The sequence below is a fragment of the Zonotrichia albicollis genome, chromosome W (genome assembly GCF_047830755.1).
Source record: "Zonotrichia albicollis isolate bZonAlb1 chromosome W, bZonAlb1.hap1, whole genome shotgun sequence".
In the NCBI taxonomy this organism is placed as follows: Eukaryota; Metazoa; Chordata; class Aves; order Passeriformes; family Passerellidae; genus Zonotrichia; species Zonotrichia albicollis.
Genome location: NC_133859.1, coordinates 18,534,946 through 18,553,561, shown reverse-complemented (window position 1 = coordinate 18,553,561; position 18,616 = coordinate 18,534,946). Strand labels below are relative to the sequence as shown.

Below are 18,616 nucleotides of genomic sequence, written 5' to 3'. Positions count from 1 at the left end.
TCCTCTTCAAGATGGGCGCTTTGCCTTTTATATCTCTAGCCCCTCTTAGAGCCTTGTCAGTCAACTCCTTCCTTGCTGTCCAGTGGTAGATGTCACTTTCTTACATTCTGACTGGAGGTCAGGTGCTGCCATAGTAACAAGCCAACCTTCCCAAATGTCCAGATTACCAAGACCATCCCACGATAACACCTACTAGGGGGACCACATTGCAGTAACATAACTATACATTTATAAAACTTCTTTTAGCATACATATAATGTTCATCCCTTAATTGTGAGAGCCAACCATTTACTCATCTATAACAGGGGTTAAATAGAAACATGTCACCCTTCTGGGGGTCCCAACAACATCTTGTTGTTCCCATCCATCTGGTCTTCTTGGTGGTGAGAGTCCCCCACTGCCCACTGCCCCCACAAAGTATAGAATCCCATGGATTAATATATGTTTGGGCCAGGTGGGAATGCCCACCTGCCTCCCCTGGGGAGGACAAGTTTGACACTGTCTCTTGCAACACTGTGGATCTGTTGCATCAGGCTGCAGTGCTCTGGTGCAGGGTCTGGAGACCCCTTTGTGGTGGGGCCTTTGATGGGCCATGACACCCCATCTGCATCCTTGTGGATGCAGCTTTTCCTGGGATGAAGGGGCCCCACAGTTGAGGTCCTCCGCACAGTGGAGGATGGGTGTTCACTGCTCTGAACCAGAGACTTCATTACACACCCAAAACCTCTCTTCCTCCCCCACACCCTTTGGTGTGAGAGTCTGTGCAAGCCTGGCAGCTGTTAGTCCCAGGACTGTGCTCTCCACCCTGAAGGTGCTAAGCTTGATCCCTCTGTGAATGTATTCTTCTCCGAAGTTACTTTATCTTATCTCCATCAACAAACAGTCCAGGGCTTCATTCAGTGTTTTGGTGTTTTTCTCTGCAGCTTTTGTACAGTTTTGCTATAATAGGCAAAAGTCCTTAATGAAAATGTTTAAGCCATAAATTATAACATTCCGTTTCTGACAAACCCTCTCAGCAATGAGCAGGGACATCTTCAACTAGATCAGGTTGCTCAGAGTCCCATCCAACCTGGCCTTGAATGTTTCCAGGGATGGGGCATCCACCACCTCTCTGGCCAACCTGTGCCAGTGTTTTACCATCCTCATCATAAAAAAAGTATTCCTTATATCTAGTTTGAATTTACCCTCTTTTAGTTTAAAATCATTACCTCTTGTCCTATTGCAACAGGCCTTATTAAAAAGTCTGTCCCCATCTGTCTTATAAAACCCCTTTAAGTACTGAAAGGCCACAATAAGGTTTCCCCTGGAGCCTTCTCTTCTCCAGGCTGAACAACTCCAACTCTCCAACAAGTCCATGCCTTCCTTTTACTGAGGACTCCAGTGCTAATCATTAGTCAGTCTAAACTGGGATGGAAGGTGGAAAATGTTGAGAAGATACAGGCTGAAGAGATTATTTTGATGATGATGGCTAAACCCTGGCAGAGGTTTTCCAAAGAAGTTGAGGAAATATCATTCTTGGGGAGATGCCAAAACAAAGAGTGCACAAGGTTGTGGAGCATGGGAACTGCAGAGCTCTGTTTGGAGTTGGTGTTGAGTGGAGGTCACTTCTCCCTACCCCAAAGGCTTGTTGTCACTGTGCTCCTGAGACAAGAGGCACCAACATGCTTTTTTGCTACAGGTCTTTATCTTCTGTCAAATAAATAAATTAATAAATAGTTAAACACTCTTGTCAAATTAAATAGAATAAATGAGTAGTCAGTGGAGGCTCAGGGTCCATGACTGTTCTTGTGGTGGATCTAGCCACTGATTGTGGAGGTGGGAGGATAGGGATGGGAATGGGGCAGTGGTCCAGAAGCGGTGATGGTGGCATGGGTGGAGCTCTGCGTGTTGGTCAGGGCAGTTGGGCTAATCACACATGATATGGGTGTGGTTGAGGAGATGGAAGCAGGTGTGAGCTTCTAGGCAGATGTGGTCTCAGGCATAGGGTCTGTGATGGTGGGTGCAGAGGAAGTCCTGGATGCACCTGTGAGAAACAGCACTCACTTTTAAAATTTCAAAGGTTTATTAAACCTTAACAAAAAAATACAACAAAGACTGAATAAGGAAAAATTACAACGCTGGGGAGTCTCCATGACTAGCAGCCATATGCTGGTTTACAAAATGGATGCTCTGCCTTTTATATCCTAAGCCCCTCCAAAGTTTTGTCAATCAACTCCTCTGCCATCCATTGGTGGAGATCACGTTTTTACATCTTGATTGGAGGTCAGGTGTTGTCATGTTGTGCCTCCTAGTAATAAGCTAGCCCTCCCCAAATGCCTTGACTACTGCAGCTATTACAAGGAGGAGGGGAAAGAAGACTATGGGAGGACATATTACAATAACATTACTATATATCTACAAAACTTGTCTTAACATATACATAATATTCATCTCTTAATTGTGAGAGCCAACTATCACATTATTCATCTATAACACACCCAAAATATTTGTTGATGCTGAGCAGCAGGTTGCAGGGCCTTTTGCCTTCAAAGAGTATGCCACTGGCTGGCACATACTGCTCAAGCTGCTGGATGTGGTGCTGGACGTGATGCCATATCTTGCCATCCCAGTGGTGGTGGGCAGGGCTGTTTGGGGTCCTGAGGATGGTGAAGAGTTTCTGGAGGATGCAGAGTGTGGTAGCAGCAGTTACTGTAGGTGTGGAGGAGGATTTTGGGGAAGAGAAAGGGTGCCTGCTGGTGGTGGCAGGGCTGTGGCATGCTAGGAGCCATGGCCTGAAGGAGCTGGAGGCTGTCCCAGGGGAAGGTGGTGTTGCAGAGACACGGGTGATGGTGAGGCCTGGCAGGAGCACCAGGGTACCATATCACAGGCAAGGCTGTAGGTCTGTGAGCACAGCCTAGGTGAGGCTGTGAGTGCTGGGTGTGTGAGCCTGGTCAGGCTTGGTGGTGATGTGGGTTGGTGCTATGCTTTGGGTGCTGCCATGTGAGCAGCTTTATGTGGTGTCATGGCTTTCCTTTCCTTGCTTTCTGAGGGCAACAGGTTTCCCGCTGTGGTTTTCAGTTTTTGCTGTTGGCTGTGGTGGTCTTCAGGAAGTGCATTGGTGGAGTGGCTGTGCTTGGGGAGGGTAGTGGTGTGTTGGGAGCAGGTTGGCTGTAGTGGTTCAGTGGGGGATGTGAAAGTGTTGGGATAGCAACATGTGGGGCAGTTTTACTGCTGGTGGTTTTTTGTGATTTCTCCTTTCCCTCCCAAGTGAGCTCTGATGCCTATTGTGTTCCACTGAATTTCCCTTCCTGCCCAAGTCTCTTTTCCTTATGAAATATGCCAGTGTTGGTTGTGATTTGTTTATTTTTTCATTTTGGTATATTTGTCATCTTTGTGTCAATACATAATTTTTTTACATTTTGGATGATTTGTAAAATACATATTTCTTGGCAATCTCAGGGGCTCTCCAAGTCCAGACATCATTTGAGGGGGTAGCTCTGGGCACTTGAGCACTGTCAGGACTAAAAGCGGTTTACTTGTCTCAAAATACTGTCAAAGAGGGAAGTTCCCATAAGATAAACCACCACAACAGGCACAGATGGCAAACAAGAAGGCATTAATTCCAGGCCTAAATGGAGGTTTGGAATTAGTACACCAGACAAAATTCCACTGGACTGTGGTAACTCCCCCAGATTATATACTGGGCATGATGTTCTGTGGTATGAAATATCCCTTTGGTCAGTTTGGGTCACCTGCCCTGGCTATGCTCCCTCACAGCTTTTTGTGCATCTGCCCACTGGCAGAACATGAGACACTGAAAAGCCCTTGACTCAGGGTAAGCACCACTTAGCAACAACCAAACCATCAGTGTGTTATCAACACTGTTCTTATATTAAATCCAAAGCACAGCACTGTACCAACTACTAAGAAAAAATTAACTGTATCCCAGATGAAACCAGGACAGTATCTACCTCTTATTCCATACCATTTGCATCATACCAGGTCCCACACTTCCCAATATCCCATCACCTTTCCTATTTTTTGATAGCTATACAGACAGATATCATTCCCTTAGTCTATGAAACATCCCTATAAAAGTTCATTGAGTTAATTTAGTCCATGACTTTGGGGTCCATCTGTCCTAACAGTCTTTCAGGCAGAAAAGATGGTGAATAGTGTTGGATTGTTGCATGTTGAAGCCAGTTCTGATTCCATCACCACTGCACTTGTTCTGGTTTATGAAAGTTCATTCTTCATTAATGTGCAAATCAGAGGGAAGTCAGGTTCATTTTTCCAGAATGGATGTGGCAAAGATGGATGTCATAAGGTACCCAGCGTGATGATGCATATAGCTGCCACAGAGGTGATAATACACAGTGTTGTTAGCGTTCAGAAACACATAATCACGAGAATGATTATATGTAGGTGCTTTTATTGAAGAGCTCTGGGTGTCAGGGGTACAAACCCAAATCTGACTCCAACATGGGTTCGGAATGAACATGTTTTTATATTCTATCATTATATAACTTTCATGTTAATTATTAAACTTATATTGTTCTATTGTATACATAGATTTCATCCAAGCATGGGCTCCTCGTGGCCCCCCTCAAACTTCTAACACAGTTTCTCATGATTCTTCCTACAATTAAACAATAATTATATTTAATTACTAAACAATCATCACATCTAACTATTATATCATTTATCATATACTGCTTACGCAGGTGCAATTTCACATGATCTGGCAAACACAAAGCCTAACATTTTCAGAGTCTATTTTTAAACTTTTTCCAGGGCCCCACTAAGTCTAGCTTCTTTCTAATTCCCTGAATCTTATGATTTTAAAACGTTTTACTATCAGTGTTATATGGTTATTAACACCATACAGTTTAATTAATTGGCAATTCTCACCCCAAATCAAATTCCCTTGAGGCACACACAGACTTCCCCATCCTCCCATATTACCCACCAAGCACACCTAGGTCCTTGAGTGAAAGCAATCCCATGGATGGGTTTGCCTTTGCCTGAGGTAGGGATAAGCCAGACTTTTCCTCAGCTTATTTTTAATGTGCACTACAGGAACTTCATCTCCTTGTACAATACGTAAAAGTTTTGATTGGGCAGGGCCAGCCTGATTGGCAAATCCTCTGGTGTTGACTAACCAGGTTGGTTTTTGCTAAATGTGTATCTCAATGTTTGAAAGTCCCACCACTCATTGCTCTTGGTGTAGTCTTTAACAGTCCATTACATTGTTCAATCTTTCCAGAGGCTGGTATGTGATAGGGAATGTGATACACCCACTCAATGGCATGTTCTTTGGCCCAGGTGTCCATGAGGTTGTTTTGGAAATGAGTTTCATTGTCTGATTAAATTCTTTCTGGAGTAACATGTCTCCATTAGATGTGCTTTCCAAGACCCAGGATAGTGTTCTGAGCAGTGCCATGGGGCACAGGGTATGTTTCCAGCAATCTTGTGGTTGCTTCAACAATTGGAAGCACATGGCGCTTGCCTTGGCAGACCACCCCCTATTTATATTTCAGCCATCATCCTCCATAGCAAAGAGGTTTTAACCACTTGGCCTGCTTAATTGCAGCATGTTTCACATACCTGGATAACCTGTGCGATAGTGTCCACTGTCAAGTCCACCCCTTGATCACAAGCCCATCTATATGTTGCATCTTTTCCTTGATAGCCTGAGGTGTCATGGGCCCACTGAGCTAGAAATAATTCACCCTTATGTTGCCAATGGAGAGCCACCTGAGCCACTTCAATCCCAGCAGCCCAATCCACCTGCTGGTTGTTCCAATGTTCTTCAGTGGCCTGACTCTTGGGTACATGAGCATCTATGTGATGTACCTTTTCAACCAGGTTCTTGTCCTGGTTCAGGGCAATTTTGGGAGAGAACCTCCAAAGGGGTTCCTCTAGAAAAGCAGATTCAATTGACCCCTCCCCTAACTGGTTCGGGAAAAAATACCTCCTTGGTGAAAAGTGTAAAAAACTGTTTGTTAAACAATAAAACCTGAACAGTATTAAACAATAAAACCTCTTGCTTCTCCAAAAGAGATGAAAAACTCAGAAAAGTCCCCTCCCTGGGTTGCAGCTTGGCTCACTCAATCTCTTATCAGTCCCTCCGGTGCTGGAAATGTTGCGGCCCAGGCCCAGTCTGGTGGGTCAGAGGTGCAAGCTGCTGGTGCTCTTCTGGGTGTTCAGTCCAGAGCAGGTTAAGCAGGTCCAAAGAAAAAGAGAAAAAAAAATACAGTCCAGGGAACTTCTTTGCCTCAGCTAGATTAACTAAAACAAAGGAGAGCTCTGTCCCTTTGTCTGTCCATCTGCAGACAACAACAGTCCAGGAGCAGGAATGCGGAGGAGTGAGTGCAGTTTCTGAAAACAAACTGCTCGCTTCTTTTCTCCCCCCTTCACTATCTGGAACAAGTCTTAAAGGTGCAAAACTTATTATTCAGCATAAACAGAACAGACAATTGGGGATAAAAATATCATGCAGTCAACCCAGGACAGTTCTCCACCTAGGCAGCAATATTTTTCCATAATGCAGCAGCCCAGATGGGTTCGCCCCTGTGCTGCCAGTTGTTGCTTCCATTGCTGCAACCACCCCTACAGGGCATTTGCCACCATCCATGAATCAGTATAGAGAAAAAGTATTGGACATTTCTCTCGTTCAGCAGTGTTTAAGGCCAACTGGATGGCTTTCACCTCTGAAAACTGATGGCAGGATCCATCAATAAAGAAGGCATATTGCTTCTCACTTTCTTGTTTTTTATTATATAGTGGGGCCTCTTCAGCACATGTCACCTCCTCCTCTGGTGACATTCTGAAACCTTTGCCTTCTGGCCAGTTCATGATCACTTCCAAGATTCCTGGATGACTGGGGTTCCCTATTGGAGCTTGTTGTATGATCAGTGTGACCCACTTACTCCATGTAGCATCAGCTGCAGGATGTGCAGAGGAGACCCCTCCTTTGGACATCCTGCCCAGCACTGGCAGTTGGGGTGCCAGGAGGACCTGTGCTTCAGTGCCAATCACTTCCAAAGTTGCTTGGACCCCTTGATAAGCTGCCACTATATCCTTTTCAGTTGGAGTATATAGGGCTCCAGGTCCCCAACTCCAAAACCCCAGGGGTCAACCTTGAGTCTCTCCTGGTGCTTTCTTCCAGAGGCTCCAGGAAGGATCATTCTCCCCAGCTGTGGTGTAGAGCACATCTTGTCCTGTCCTGACTGGCCCAAGGGCCTACAGCATGAACTGTCTCGTCTTTGATTTGTTCAAAGGCTTTTCATTGCTGAGGCCCCCATTTGAAAACATTCTTCTTCTGGGTTACTTGGTAGAGAGAGCTTATTATATTTTGGAATGTGCATTCTCCAAAAGCCTACAGTGCCTACAAAAGCTTGTGTTTCTTGTGAGTTGGTGGAGACATTGCTGTTTTGTTGATCACATCCACTGGTATCTGGCAACATCCATCTTGCCATTTTATTCATAAAACCTGGATCTCTTGGGCAGGTCCCTTGACCTTACTTTGCTGCATTGCCCCACACAATGATATCATCAATGTATTACAGGTGTTCCAGAGCTTTACCCTGTTCTAGTGCAGTCTGGATCAGTCCATGGCAGATGGTAAAGCTATGTGCCCATCCCTGGGGCAGTCGATTCCAGATGTACTGGATGCCCCTCCAAGTGAAAGCAAACTGTGACCTGCACTCTGCTGCCAGGATTGAGAAAAACACATTAGCGATATCAGTTGTAGCACCATTTGGCTGCCTTTGACTCCAGCTCATATTGCTCCAACATGTCTGGCACAGCAGCATTCAGTGGTGTGATTTCATTCAGGCCATGATAATCCACTGTCAGTGTCCATTCTCCATTAGACTTTCGCACTGGCCATGTGGAGCTTTTAAAGGGTGAGTGGATCCTGCCGATCATTCCTTGGGTCTCCAGTCGATGAGTCAGCTTATGGATGGGAATCATGGAGTCTCAGTTGGTGTGATATTGCTGCTGGTGCACTCTTGGCACCTGTTGTTCTTCAATCTTCAGCAACCCCACAACTAGAGTCCTCCAAGAGACTGGGCAAGGTAGGCAGCTGATAACTTTCCTCTGTCTCTAGGGCAGCTATACAGAAAGCCAACCAATACCCTTCTGGGTCCTTGGAATACCCTCTCCTGAGATAGTCTATGCCAAGGATGAACAGAACCTCTGGGCCAGTCACAGTGGGGTGCTTTTGCCATTCATTCCCAGTCAGGCTGATTTCAGCCTCCAATACAGTCAACTCTTGGGATCCCCCTTTCACTCCAGAAATACAAATGTGTTTTGCCCCTTTATAGAATCATAGAATATCCCAAGTTGAAAGGGACCCACAAGGATCATCAAACTCCAACTCCTGGCCCTGCACAGGACACCCTCAAGAGTCACATCATGTGTCTGAGAGCATTGTCCAAACATTTCTTGAACTCTGGCAGGCTTGGTGCTGTGATCACTTTCCTGGGGAGACTGTTCCAGTGCTCAGCCACTGTGATACATGAAGGGATGAGACCCACCAGCAGAGACTATGAATCTGAGACTTATTTGGAAGCACCAGCATATATATCTTTACTCCTAAGAGCTTTTTTTTTGGTTACAGCTTACAGACGCAATCACAGTTCTACAAAAATCTGTCCTCTTGACATTTTCCATTGTTCTCTCCAAAGCCATGGTAAATGAACACAAAGAGTGTACAGTTTTATGTTGAAGTAGAAGTAGAGACTCGTTTGTCCAGTTCTGTCTCAAGTAGATACGTTTCTGCTGCTGATGCAGGTGCTTCTGTTGCTCTCTGTTTAACTCTTTCCTTACACCAACACCTGTTGCCCCAACAAACCACCCTCTGGGTGAAGAACCTTTTCCTAGTATCCAATCTAAACCTCCCCTGACACGGCTTCATGCCATTCCTTCAGGTCCTGTCACTGGTCACCAGAGAGGAGAGATCAGTGCCTGCCCCTTGTGAGGGAGCTGTGTAATGTGGTCTCCCATCAGTCTCCTCCAGGCTAAACAGACCAAGTGACCTCAGACACTCCTCATACAACTCCCTCTCAAGGTCCTTCACTATCTTCACAGCCTTCCTTTCGATGCTCTATAATAGCTTTATATCTTTCTTATACTGTGGTGCCCAAAAATGTACACAGTACTCAAGATGAGGCCACACAAGTGCAGAGTGGAGCGAGACAATCACCTCCTTTGGCTGGCGATGCCTTGCCTGATGCCCCCCAGGACACGGTTGGCCCTCTTGCCTGCCAGGGCACACTGTTGACTCATATTCAACTTGCCATAGCATGATGATATTAGGGTACACTGTGCACTGGTATCTACTAGAGGCTTATACTCTTGTGGGTCTAACGTTCCAGGCCATTGGATCCACATAGTCCAGTAAACCCAGTTGTCCCTCTCTTCCTCCTGGCTAGAGTCAGGGCCTCACTAATACTGATTACAGGATTCTCTAGTTCTTGTAGAAATGGATTAAAACTTGGTTCCATTGAATCAGTAGTGAAATCAGCCCTTCCATTCTGCCTGGGAATCTGCCCACTGGAGCATCAACTTTCCTGGATGAACCCAGGATTGCGTTGTGATTGTTTTTCCCTGCAATTCCTGCCCCTGTGCCTCTAGAGTCAAAGTAGGTTTTCCATCCCATTTCCTCATGCCTTCTCTGTGGTTCCACAAGTAAAAGCACAGGGTATCCCATGGTGTGTACCTGTCGTAGTTGAGATGGAGACAATACAAAGCAACACTCCTAACCTGTTTTTATTATAGCATGTATGTATTTTATACATTCTTACAAAACTCTTAAGTTTACACTGTACTCATTGGTCAGGAAAGAAAAACAAAGTGCTTATTGGAATAGACAGTTGCATGTTTCTCTTATTTATCCTTTTCTCTTGGTTTCTATGTCAACGACCTTGGTAGGAAATTCTTTCAGGGGTAAACATGGATCCTCTTATCAAACTTCTCTTTGGCTCACAGAAGTTGCTGTAAAACTTCTTCCACATGTACCTTCTGAATACTCTCTCAAGAATGAAAGAACACCTGCTCTCAGTTCCTGAATGTAGTGGTTTGACCTTGTCTGTGTGCCAGGTGTCCATTAAGCCGCTCTATCACTCCTCAGTGGGACAGGGGAGACAATAAGATGGAAAACAACTCATAGGTTGAGATAAAGCAGCTTACTAAAGCAAAGGAACAAAAGTGAAAGTTTGCATGTGCATAAGCAAAGGAAAAAGTTAATCTCTACTTCCCATCATCAGGTGATGTTCAGACACTTCCCGGGAAGCAGGGCTTCAGCATATGTAGTGGTTGCTCCAGAAAGCAAACATTGTAAAATAACTAATGCCCCCCATTCCTCCTGTCTCCCTTAGCTTTATATTTCTGAACTGATGTCATATGATATGGAATATCTCTTTGGTTAATTTGGGTCATCTAGCCTTGTTGTGTCCCCTCCTGGGATCTTGCTCACTCCTAGTCTCCTTGATGGGGGAAGGAATGTTAGAGATACAGTACTTCTCAGCAGTAGCCAAAACTCTGGTGTGTTCTCAACACCCTTCCAGCTACCAAAGCAAAGCACAGGAGTGAGGGGTGCTGTGGAAAAATGAACTCCATCTCAGTTAGACACAATACACTGAGATATGGGCCCAAAGAGAGAGAAGTACAAACAGTTGAGGAGGTTGCTGGAAAACACTGATGACAACTTTCTGACACAAGGGGTGGAGAAACCAACAAGCTACTTAACCTTATACTAATAAACAAGAAAGGCCTTGGCTGCAGTGACCATTAGGTTGTGGAGTTCAGTACTGAGCAAGGAGGATGCAGGGCAGCATGTAAGATCACAACCATGGACTTCAGGAGAGCTGACTTAGGCCTCCTCAAGGATCTTCTTGAAGAATCCCATGGGAATGGGCCCTGCAAGGAAAAGGAGTCCAAGAGTGCTGGTCAATATTCAAGCACCACTTCTTCCAGGCTCAAGAATGATGTATCACAATCAGCAAGAAGTCAGGCAAAGGTGGCAAGAGACCTGCATGGATGAATAACGAACTCCTGTCACTACGCAAGCATAAGCAGGAAACACACAGGAGATGGAAGCAGGGTCAGGCCACTTGGAATGAATATAGAGAGGCTGTCAGAGTAAGTAGAAGTGAGATGAGGAAGGCCATGGCCTATCTGGAATTAAATCTGGCCAAGGATATTAAGGACAACAATAAGGGCTCTTTCAAATACAACAATAACAAAGGGAAAACCAGCTATAATGTGAGCCCATTACTAAATCCATGGGGGACCTCAGTAACAGAGGATGCAGAGAAGGCAGAGTTACTGAATGCTGCCTTTTTATCAGTCTGCACTGACAAGACCAGCCCTCAGGGATCTCTGACCCAGGAGAGCAGGGTAATGAAATGGTGGGAGGAAGACATTCCCTTGGTCAAGGAGGATTGGGTCAGAAAATACCTAGGCAAACTTGACATCCACAAGTCCACAGGCCCTGACAGAATGCATCCGGGAGTTCTGAGAGAGCTGGCAGACACCATAGCAAAGCCACTCACAAAATCATCTTTGAAAAGTTGTGGAGATCAGGAGAGGTGCCTGAGGACTGGAAGAAAGTAAATGTCACCCTGATCTTCAAAAAGAGCAAGGAGGAGGACCCAGGAAGCTACTGACTAGTCAGCCTCACCTCAATCCCTGTAAAGGTGATGGAGCCCTCAATCTGGAGGCCATCTCTACACATATGGAGGACAAGGTGGTTACCTGGAGCAGTCAACATGGATTCACTAAAGGGAAGTCATGTTTGACTAGCCTGATTGTCTTGTACAATGAAAAAACTACCATGATGGATGAGGGGAGATCCATGGATATTGTCTACCTGGACTTCAGCAAGGCATTTGACACTGTTTCTCACAACATCTTCATAGGCAAACTCTGGAAGTGTGGACTGGATGCGTGGACGGTAAGGTGGGTTGAGAACTGTCTGAAGGAGGCCTGTCACTCATGATGTCCCCCAGGGTTCCATACTGGGTCCAGTATTGTTTAACTTATTAATCAATGACTTGGCTGAAGGGGCAGCTGCCTCCTCAACAAGTTTGCTAACAACACAAAGCAGGGAGGAGTTGCTGATACTCCAGAGTGTTGTTCTGCCCTTCAGAAGAACCTTGACAGGTTGGAGAGATGGACAGAGAGGAACCATCTGAAACTCAACAAAGGCAAGTGCAGGGTCATGCACCTGGGGAAGAATAACCCCGTGCACCAGCACAGGGTGGGGGCCGACCTGCTGGAAAGCAGTACTGTGGAGAAGGACCTAGGCATCCATGAGCCATCAGTGTGCCCTTGTGGTCTATTGAAGTCCGGCTCGCTGCAATCCCAAGTCTGGTCCAGCTGGGGGGACAGTGGCATAAATAGAGGAATGGGTACAATGAATTTACCCAAAAAATCCACTTTAATAGCAAAAAAACAAACGCAGAAACTGCACAGTCTGAGGGGCAAGATCCAAAGACTGGAGGGTGTGGCGAACGTAACAAAATATAGGGATATTCTGAGGGTAAGGGTCCAATCACAAACGTGAACTCAGGACATGTGAGAGTCTGTCAGAATTTTCCCTCATCTGCCTCACGATCATCCTTGGGAGACCACTGAAGAGAAGACCCCCCCCGTCTATATCTGGCTCTGAAGGGGAAAAGTCACACGCCATGGGCCCTGAGACCTGAAAGCTCAGTGTTAAGCTATTGTTTTCACAAATGTGTTTGCTGTATGCTAAGAAGGGGGCACCATGCCCCGTTTGCAACAATAGCAGCTCTGGAAGCTGTCCCACCTCTCGGCCTGGCAGGACTTCTCCTGAGTTTCAGGTGGTCTCCCACAGAAGACCCTCACCTGTATTACAACCACCGTGACAGACAGACGGAGATGTGAGAAGCTTCTCCACCAAGGACTGAGACATGAAACTCCTAAAAGGCCCCTCTGCTCCTTCCAAGGACTGGGACTGAAACCCCCAGCCCAGGGGAGGTGTGTGGGAGAGGCAAGCTGACTGAAGAGAGATGTTTGCCTGCAGGTTGTGACCACTGGAGCAAGAAAACAATGGCTCTCGCTTACTGCTGAGAACATGGACTACCTGTTACATCTGTTCCCTATTTTTAACCTGTTTCCCCCCTCACAATTTTCAGTAATAAAAACCTCTGAGGTAGCTAGAGCCTTCGAGATCTCCCCAGCGTAGCAGACGGACCCTCGGCTGGACTGGACTAAAGGACTTCGTCTCTGCGTTGGTAGCTATATCCCCTCTCCCCCTCTCTCTCTCTCTTTCTCTCTTTCCCTCTGTTTTTCTCTCCCTTAATCCCTCTATCGCATTTTTGCTGTGGTTATTTCAATAAAATTGCATTTGATTTGATTATCACTGCAAACCCCCTTGAACCGTGTTGGTTTTTGCACTCTGAGATCATTCCTACGAACCATCAGGTCATCTGTCCACTAGGACAGACCCTGACAGGACATAACCTTATATGTGACATGTTCCGAACCAACTGAGAACAAGAACCAGAATCATGACAATATAGAATAGTTCCATTAACATACCATCAACATACTAATTTCCATGACCACACTCTTCTCACCATGACCAGACTAGATATCTCCCTTTCAGTACTCTGCTTCCCATGGTCTCAGCTTGATGCCTTCTGTATATGCTACCAAGACTAAACCACTATTCATCCCAGCCAGATGCATTTCCACAGTGGCCAAGAAGGTCAATGGGATCCTGGGGTACATTAGGAAGAGCTTTGCCAGCAGGTCAAAGGAAATGATTCTGCCCCTCTACTTAGCCCTGGTGAGGCACATCTTGAGTTCTGTGTCCAGTTCTGGGCTCCTCAGTACAAGAGAGACATGGAGCTCCTGGACTGAGTCCAGCAGAAGGCTACAAAGATGATTAAGGGACTGGAGAATCTCTTATGAGGAAAGGCTGCGGAAGTTGGGCCTGATCAGTCTTGAGAAGAGACAACTGAGAGGAGACCTCATTAATGTATATAGTATGAGAAAGGAGGTTTCAAGAAAATGGAGCCAAGCTCTTCTTGGTGGTGCCAAGCAATAGGACAAGAGGCAACAGGCAGAAACTGATGCACAGGAAGTTCCACCTGAATATGAGGAAGTTCTTTACTGTGTGTGTGACTGTGCACAGGAACAGATTGCCCTGAGAGGTTGTGGAGTCTCCCTCACTAGAGGTATTCAAGAACCATCTGGACACAATCCTGTGCCATGTGCTCTGGGATGATCCTGCTTGAGCAGGGAGGCTGGACCAGATGACACCACTGGTAGTCCCTTCCAACCTTATCCATTCTGTGATATCCCTCCTAATTGCTGGAACTCCTGGATCAGTTTATCGAACAGTTTCTTCACAGCTGAGATGAGGGAGGAAGAAATACTGTCTTCATATTCCCAGAGATGGTGAACCACTTCATCCACTGTTAGTGACGTATTGTCTTTCCAGATTAATGTTGTTAATGGGTTGGCATGCAACGTTGGTGTGCTCTGTACACATTTCCACTTAATGGGTTGTAGTCATTGGATTTTGTCTGGATCTTTATGTAATTACGCATTGTCCAGGTCATAATGAATCATCTCTCACATGGCTAATTCCCTCAGGTGTATGATACCTTTCTCAATTGCAGTCTAGTCTTGGGTGACGTGGAATATCTTCCTTCTAGGGATACCTTTCCATCACACTTGACAGGACTTGCCTCCAGAGACTGAGGGCTTATGTCATTTTTCCCATTGCTTTGTTAATGCCTGCTTCCTTAGCAAGTGATCCCAACTGCTTGACTTCCTTACTCTCTATTTCCAAACTGCTAGCTCTGTTATCTCAGCATCAGAACAGCTAGGCAGTAATAATACACTCACCTGGATGAGAGATGAAATCTTTTAATATCTCCTGCAGCTCATTTAAGGATAGAGATTGAATAGTGGTTACCACTTGTTCTTCCTCTTCCTCCCGTTCCTGTGAATTGCACTTGTGACAATCCTGCTGCTTCACCCTCTTCGCCCTCCCTCCATGTCCTCCATTACTAAGCTCTTTTATGAGCTGACTTCTGTGTACATTTCTTCTGTATAGAGGCAACTGATACTGGCACATGGTGGTTCTCTGGTTAATCTGCAAGGCCTGTCACAGGGGTTGGAGTAGTTGCAGGGCCTGTTGTCTTGTTGTCAGATCCAGAGACCTTCTTGTACCCCTGAGAGTACTGAGTGGTGTTGAGCAGGGGTCAGTAGGCCTGGGCCGGGCCCCAGCATATTGCAGTGATTTGTGTCTCTCTGGAATTGCCAGGGTGACTGTCTTGGTTTGAAAGACAGGTGTCTGCCAAGGAAGGTGGGAACCTCCTTTGGAATGGAAAATATTACCTCCTTCCCTCCAAATTATTACAACATTGAAATGATGGCGCTTTCAGGAAAAGATATGGGAAAAAGAATAACAGTTCTTTACTAGTGTGTGTATATATAAAAAGGCAAACAAACAACAACAATGGCAGCAACAACAAACAGAACCAGAAACCCAGTAACAGCCTTTTTTCGGCCATCAAGCACTTTTCCCTTTGGTGCAGTGATGGTCATAGCCGGCAGGAGGAGTGCTAGTGATTCCGAGTAGGGCAGGGCAAGGTGCAATGATTCCCCCACAGCTGCAGAGGGCGTTGTGGCTTGATCTCAGTCTCCTCTCTACATGCTGTAATGGCAGGCAAGCCAGTAGAAGAGATAGAAAAGGGGTTTCCTTTACAAACCCACAGGGGCAGTTTCTCCCGAGGTCCCTTCGGGTGACAAGATGGGGTTCAGCAGGAATCTCAGAGCAGCAGGCTGGAATGGCAGGGGTGAGCAGACCCTGAGGGTGGCAAACAAAATGAAGCAGAAACTCTGCAGCTGTAGCAGGAACCACAGGGAGGTGGGCAGACACAGGATATCGGGTTAAAGTGTCGCAAAAAATGCGAAGTAGTGGCAGAAGACAGCAGAGCTGGGCAGTGGCAGCCTGGCTCCTGAACGCATCCAGGAGAGGCTCCTTTGGAGGGGTTTGGAGTCCCAGGTTTCCCCTGGGGCACCCAAGTAGATGTTGAGGGTCCTTTTCCACTAAGGTCAGGTGTTAATAAGGTCCCAGTTCAATCACCATTTAACCAAACTTGTTAGGAAAATTAATCCACAAACATCAGAGGTTTGTGTCCAAATAGGAGACAGAGGAGTCCTTTTACTTTATTCGAACAAAGGGAGAGTCCATGGGGCATTCCTCTGGGGTGTCTTAATTTTTGGAGGACGCAGCCTCCTTTTTATCCAAATTTCCTGGCCACATTTCCATTCTCTCTTTCCCCATTGGCTGAGGTACTTGAGAGGTACAGACTTCACAATACGCCTGATACCAAAGATTTCCCTCTGATATATAACCTTCCCTTTTAATTTTTAATTCTTATTGTTATAAATGATCAAATCGTGAGCCAAAATTATCAAAAATTTAGCAAAGATTTATTTATTTGTCTGCAAGACTAAAGTTCGGTCTTCAAAACCACCACAGCCAAAAAGACAGTGTCAAGCCTGGGATCAGCGCCGGGTGAACTCGGATATGACCTCCCGAGTGTCAGAGCGCCCCCTGTTCATGCTTGCGGCTTTGCACAGAGAGGTTTTATACAGTTTATTCTGCCCGAGGCAAAGATGACCAAATTTTCTTTGTGTCTCTTCACATGCATGGCTTTTGCTTTCCATGTGCAGAGGTGGACAAAAGCCTCATCCAGGTGTGCCATTGGTGTCAATCGGCTTCGGAGGAGCTGTGTATTCAGATGTATCAGGGTGGCGTTGCTGACTATCTCGATAGATGCAATCAGCAAGGCAATAATTGCTCTCAGGTGGCTCCCAACAACTCGGGAAACCAACGATCATCATCCTGGAAGATTCTATTCCTACATTAAGGCATCGATCGTTATCTTATCTTGTGTTCGGGAACTAGTTGAATCTAAATAAGACAGCTGTTCTCTGCCAGGGTGGTCAAAAGACATGGTTTGGATTTCACAATATTTTATACCATACATTAATAGCATAAATCATCCCTACCATATATTACAATCCCTCCCCATTTATATCACTAATTTAATTCATGCTTCTTTTATAACCCAAATTGCTAAATTTTTTTTATTTCTACTTCTACCCACCACCATTAAGGGTCTTTCACAAAAAGAGTAACCTTTATTACACTATCCTGTACTCCCCTTGTGGAACACCATGGTACTCAGTATTATTTTCATTCGTTTTCACTCGTTTCTCAAATTTCGCCAATATTTTGGCGGCATTGCTGGCGTACTTCCTTTCTCCCAATCTCATGATCTTAGATGTGTTGCCTCCGGAAGCCACCTCCGGGTCCATGAGCACTATTGCTATTTGCATCCCTTGGACTACAGAATGGATCAGTCTAATAAAATAAGGAATTAGACAGGGCAGGAATAGGATTCCAGCTACTGAACACAGCATGAAGAACATAACTTTGTTCCACCAGGCCCCATCGAACAATCTGTCCCACCATGAAGATTGCAAAATCGAATTCCATTTTTGAATGGGGACATGGGCCACCTTCTTGATTTCGGCTGCCAATCCTCTTATGGTCTCCCCATAATCATCAATCTCAATACAACATTCTGATTCATTGAACTTTCCAGATACTCCCCCTTCTTCAGCTAGCAAATAGTCTAAATCTATTCGATTTTTGTACACAAATGCCCGTACCTGGGTGTGCTGCCGACTAAGTAAATCCAGGGCCTCTGAGGTGTGATTTGATACAATTTCCACCACTGCCTGCAGCCGAATCAGCCTGTTCAGTAGGTAAATACGAGTCCTATACCTGTAGCTTCCATCCTGGGCCCACGTGGCCGGCCCATAATAATCAATTATTCTTGCAGTCGGCCACTCTTCCTCCCCCCAGGTTCTCTTTGCCACTTATCACCAGTATCATCTTTTTAAAGCTTCTCCTCTCCCTCCTCAGGGTCTCGTACAGTGGAGCCCCTAATAGGTTACTCTTTGTTCGAGGGAGAGTAAAGAAGACTGGCCGGATCATGCCTAAAGTGCATGATCCCTTCCACCTTGCGGGTAACTCACTGTATGCCTTCTTCCCACAAATCAAATAAATTCCATCCGGGGCTTTCCATCTGATGTTTATTCTCCCTGGGTCTCCCCAGTACTCTTTCAGGCCCTCCAGGGATTGAATAGGGTTGGCTCCAGGATTTTTGACCCAACACAGTCCTAACCTTTTGTTCCACTTGCAATTTGTCTCGTTCTTCCAGCTCCAGTAACCGAAAGGGGGTTCTGGCTGCCAGACCTTGCTTTTGGTGTTTGAGTTCACCATCAGAGTGGACACACAGGGAGTGTATCCCACCATTTTGGTGTACTCCTTTCCTTCCCGACTGATGCAGATGGTTCCAATCACCCTCTGGTCCAAAATCCATCCCTCAGGCCTCTGTGCCAATTTTGAGGCCCTCAGACTGTCCCATTTCAGAAGCTCTTCTGGAGCCAAACCTTCGCCTTTCCAAGGCCATTTCTCTGCTGACTTCATCCCCCCACAAATCCAGCAATTTGACAATCCTAGTTCGGTTGCAATTTTGTGCATCAGGTCAATGAATAAATTCCTGTC

General features: G+C 45.8%; 1 protein-coding gene across 9 annotated transcripts in view; it reads left to right on the top strand.

Annotated features, from left to right (window-relative positions):
• LOC141726929 (ubiquitin-associated protein 2-like) overlaps positions 1-18,616 on the top strand; it is a 197,520-nt gene that overhangs the window by 144,318 nt on the left and 34,586 nt on the right. The gene's annotated exons all lie outside the window — the stretch shown is intronic.